This window comes from Triticum dicoccoides, chromosome 7A (assembly GCF_002162155.2).
Source record: "Triticum dicoccoides isolate Atlit2015 ecotype Zavitan chromosome 7A, WEW_v2.0, whole genome shotgun sequence".
NCBI lineage: Eukaryota > Viridiplantae > Streptophyta > Magnoliopsida > Poales > Poaceae > Triticum > Triticum dicoccoides.
Genome location: NC_041392.1, coordinates 73,340,791 through 73,346,374, shown reverse-complemented (window position 1 = coordinate 73,346,374; position 5,584 = coordinate 73,340,791).

Below are 5,584 nucleotides of genomic sequence, written 5' to 3'. Positions count from 1 at the left end.
GTACGCGTATGTCCAGTCGGTCAACGCACGTCCTCTTGGCATATCACTGACATGTGGGACAGGAGTGTGAGCAAACCGATCTCAATTAACGGCAAAGAGCCAACTCGCCTTCCCTTGAGAGAGACGAGGGGGTTGTTTGGTTCTCAGGCTAAGGTTGCCACGTCTAACCTTAGTCATGCCACAACACCTTAGGCATATGTTTGGTTTATTGCCACACTTGTGGCTTGCCACACTTTTCTAGTTATACGGCCCACAAGTCATAGGCTCAAATTTTTGCCAAATCTTGCCACACTTGTGGTGGCCATTTTGTTAGCCACACTTTTTGTGGCAGCCACAGTTTGCCTAAGATTAGTTGTGGCAAAGTTAGTCATGAACCAAACAAGCCAGTGAGAATGCACAGACGGGCTCGCACGGAGGCCAAGATATATTCGAGCATGGTTGGTTGATCGATATCATTCATTACATGTTGGGCTACCGTTTTCCGCCCTTCTCCAGAATAAATGTGCACTTTATCAGAGATAAAAAATAAGAGCACAAACACTCCACCATGCGGTTCTAGTAGTAGTACTACTCGTACTACTGCGCTTGGCTCTTCGCCTCTTCGTGAAGTCGAACAATGATGGTACTCCGCATTTTGGGTACTACAGTGTATGCCTCTCACAATCTGACACCGAATGGACTGATGCATGTCCACCGAGGGTAGGTTGCATTAGTCAAAAGGCGTAAGCAAGCTTCACCTTGTCCTGCAAGCTTCTCCTCGTTCTGCAAGTTGACGGGACACACCAAAAGGTAGTGCTAGTCCATACTCCCTCCTTTCCGGTTAATATGGCTTCGAAACTACTACGCAGGCGATACTTGTTCGGACGAAAGCTGGACGATGGTGAATCCATTGGCATGTCGTAGTTTGCTCATAGGCATGGACAACTTGATTAGCACTGTCGTGCGAGAATCGTGCACCATGAGTTGTCCGCATAGCAGCGCTCATATGGCTTAATCTTTTTTGCGGGTAAATGAGAGAGCTTTATTCATATATAAGCATTCTTAGGACGATCAGCCAAGACACTGGTCACTAGGAAGCAAGGTACCCCGCAAAAAAAGTAGGAAGCGAGGTGTTTCATCAAGCCAGCTCTCGGCCACATTCAAAGTGCAGCCAGCACGGTTCGCACGAAGATGCACCGCAAGGTTTGCTGACCTGTTTACATGCTGAATAACAAAAAAAGAGGAAATATTACCGAGCGCTACTATTTGTAACAGGATATGAGCCAGAATTAAGCGATAATTGTGGCAAGTGTTCCATGCAATCAACTTCCATTATCACATGCGAGAACCCTCGAAGAGAACCAAATGTGTTGAAGATTGCTTTATCACATTTTAAAATTATAATAAGAGTGCAGACGCTCCTCCATCCGGTTCGTACTAGTATAGTATGTACCTTTATAGACTATAGTAGTAGTACTAGTAAACTTTGCGCTTGGCTGTTCGCCTATTCGGGAAGTCGAACAATAATAACACTAGTAGTAGTATAGTGTATGCTTCTGGCAATCTGACACCAAATTAACTGTTGCACGTCCACCGCCTGAGCGTGGGAGAGCTTGCATTAGTCAAAAGTTTCTCCTTGTCGTGCGAGCCACCGCGCGCAAGCTTCTCCCGTCCTGCAACCTTCTCCTCGTTCGGCAAGTTGACGGGACACAGCAAAGTAATGCTAATCCATACTGCCTCCTCTCCGGTTAATATGGCTTAATTTCAAACGAGATAAATACACTGTCTGTCACTATATATTTGTAAAAATACGGTCAGTGGACTTCATAGTACGCTCATTGCGCTCAATATATATATTTTCCGGTGTTTATACGGTCACTAGCTCACCCTGACTGAGTATGTCTGTGCATGCACGTGTAGGTTGAGCACTTGAGCATGACTGTGTGTGTTCCGTCGTGTGCTCGGACATGCATGCATTAGGGCATCGTGCGTGTTTTTGCGTCCATGTGTACGTGTGACTGTTGCATACAAGTAGGGGGAGTACGTGTAGGGGCCACTAAGGAGCAGTCAAATCACACAGTAAGTTAGTCGGAAGAAGCAACCATCATTTCACTCTTGAATGACACGTACGCAATATAAAATGGTTGATATGGAGAGAAAAAGAAAACCACTATATATACACTAGCAGGAGCCTAAGCTACAAGCCTGCTTGCTTAGGTTGCTCTCTTCACAAGCATAGAACGACGGGCCTAATCCCGCAGCTGGGGGAAGGGAACAATGTTCTGCGTAGACGCGGTCGACATCGGTGACGGAGAAAACCCACAGTCGGTGCGTCCCAATCGGGGGTCACCGCAGTATGGGCCGATGCCGCGTCCAAACCGCCCTTCTAGCTACAGCCCGATGTCCCATGTAGTCCATCTTCCTTTTGGAGCCGGCTTGCTCCACTGCTGTAGCTCCATCTCCATGTCGATCTTTCTCTACTTCTACACTACAAGCAATATGTCAACTAGTGACCTTCTGTCAGTGACCCTGGAAGAAATGGTCATAGTCTATGACCATTTCAGACCAATTGGTCAAAAGCTGTTCGGGGGGCTCCAAACCCTAAACCATTGCGACCATTTTGGTCAGAAAGGTTGTAATTTCCTTACACGAAATGGTCATAAAGCAAACAGCGCTAGTCCACTGCCTTATTTCTAGTTGTTAACGACCAATATATATGGTCATAGCCTTGTAAATTGTGGTGGGTTACGATTACTAGGCGACATCTCATCAGTTTTGCCTATGTGTCATGTCCATGTGGCAGTTTTTGCCCTAGGTTGTCAAGCAACCTATATTTCTGTCATTCCCAAAATTCCCAAAAAAATCTCATAAATTCTTTGGGTCATATCTTCATCAAATATGTAAAAACCTTCCTTGCCTAGTTCAAAAATAATTCAAAAATATTCATTTTCCTATTCTGTTCAGAACAACAGTTTGTGAAGGAAGTACCACTTTGGCATGTCCAAATAGTTTCCATTTTCTACAGTGGTTTCCTATGCCCAAATAACCATCCTCCACCTAATGCCAGCTCAATCCATTCATTATTTTGAGCCGAGCTTCAACATTCGTAGTTATGTCTAGTGTGGTAGTTTGCAAAGCAAGTACCACCTAGGCTCCTCCTTTTGAGCTGAAAATTTGTGAAGACAGTCTTCTTAGTAACTGATCATCCTCAGCCAAAACTCACGCCCATTAGCCATGTACATTTCCCGTACCGCTAATCAAACACTTGGCTGCTAATTCATGTTTGAGCATCGATCGGTCTCCTCGTGAGAATCTTATGTTGTAATTTTCTTCCTAGCACCAACCTAGGGAGTGCGCAACCCACTAGACATGCCTAGGCCGCCCAGAACACATGGCAACACCACAGTCACACGGTGACCACGCGGCGGGCATGCGAGTTTACGCGCTCTAGAGTTGGGGCCCTCGGCCACCGCTCAAACCTCAACGTATCGCCACCAAACCATGTATTTATGATTAAATAGGTCCTTATGTAACTAGAAATGATTTTTGGAAAAAATAAATAGCAAACTATGAGGCAGCTGCAGTTCAAATTTGACCCGCTTCTAGCTGAATCGGCGGAACTTTGTCTTTTTCATGAGAGGTGGATCAAAACTTTTTACACCCAACCATTTTGTCAATTGTGCATTAAATATGGCCTAGTATTTTATAAAAATGATTTGGTCCAATTTTGCAACAATTATTTGGAAGGTCCTTCACAAAAAAACCTCCTTTCGGGCACTCAAAAAATGGAAAATGGTTTTTTCGTCCAAAGAAAATGAAACCTTCCTTAGGCAACATTGTTTGCCATTCCAGTATGCACCCTTGTGCACAATATGAGATCATTTGCACAAACTATGCCATGAATGTGGCCATAAGATTGATCATTTGGCTTGAAAGCCATTGATCTCCACACGTGATAGCTCATTTCTAAGAACACTTTTTTATAATAATTGTCGTATTACATGTTTGTTATTTTTCCTAGGAACTTGGCCACATATGATGACACAATGCAAAGGTTTCCCAATTTTTTAATTTTTTATGCCCGTTTCAAAATGCGGTCAAAACGGCAGGCTTGACCGTTCCTAGCTAGTGGTTGAATCTTGGAAAACTTTTGATGTTTCACTAATTAAATAGATATTTATGTACTTAGAAATGATTTTTGGAAAAAATAAAGAGCAAACTATGAGCCAGCTGCAGTTCAAATTTTACCCGCTTCTAGCTGAATCGGCGGAAATTTGTCTTTTTCACCAGAGGTGGATCAAAACTTTTTACACCCAACCATTTGGTCAATTGTGCATTAAATATGTGCTAGTATTCTAGAAAAATTATTTGGTCCAATTTTGCAAGAATTATTTGTTAGGTCCTTCACAAAAAAACTCATTTCAGGCACTCAAAAAATGGAAAATGAATTTTCCGTGCAAAGAAAATGAAAACCCCCTTAGGCAACATTGCTTGGAATTCCAAGATGCACCCTTGTGCACAATATGAGACCATTTGAACAAACTATGCCATGAATGTGGCCATAAGATTGATCATTTGGCTTGAAAGTCATGAATCTTCACGCGTGATAGCTCATTTCTGAGAACACTTTTTTAAAAAAATTGCCATATTACAAGTTTATTATTTTTCCTGGATACTTGGTCACATATAATGACACAATGTGAAGGTTTTCCAATTTTTTGATTTTTTTCAATTTTTTATGCCTGTTTCAAAATGCGGTCAAAACGGCGGGCTTGACCGTTCCTAACTAGTGGTTGAATCTTGGAAAACTTTTGATGTTTCTCTGATTAAATAGATACTTATGTACCTAGAAATGATTTTTGGAAAAAATAAAGAGCAAACTATGAGGCAGTTGCAGTTCAAATTTGACCCGCTTTCAACTGAACCGGCAGAAATTTGTCTTTTTCACGAGAGGTGGATCAAAGCTTTTGACACCCAACCATTTGGTCAATTGTATATTAAATATGGACTAGTATTTTATAAAATTGATTTGGTCCAACTTTGCAACAAATATTTGATAGGTTCTTCACAAAAAAATCATTTTTGCCACTCAAAAAATGATTAAAAATAGCTAGAAAGATCAGAAATGCATACAAATTGGTCCTTATCCATAAAATATGGTCTAACTCTAGTGAAAATTTGTGTGGTGCTCTTTTGCAATTTTTTTATAGCTACTTCACAAAATCCCTCTGTTTTCAGTACTTGAAAACTATTTTAAGTCACTGATTTTCTAAACCAACCAGAACTCTTCTCACGGATTGATGACATGCCGTCCATCCATCCATCCATCCATCTCTCCATCCCACATCCATCCATCCATCTTTCTACAGAAAAAAGAAAAAAAAAGAAAAGATACCCCCCACCCGCAGCCCAAACCCTAGCTCAGATCCATCCCCCCGTCACACCCTTCTCCCTCCCATCTCCTCATCGCTGCCGCCCCCACCCGATCCACTCCTCTCCCCGCCTCATCCCTCCCACAGCTCGCCGCCGATGGCCTCTCCTCTCCCATTCGCTTCCGTCCCATAGCACGCGAAACGCCTCCTCCTTGATCTAACGCGCCGCCGCC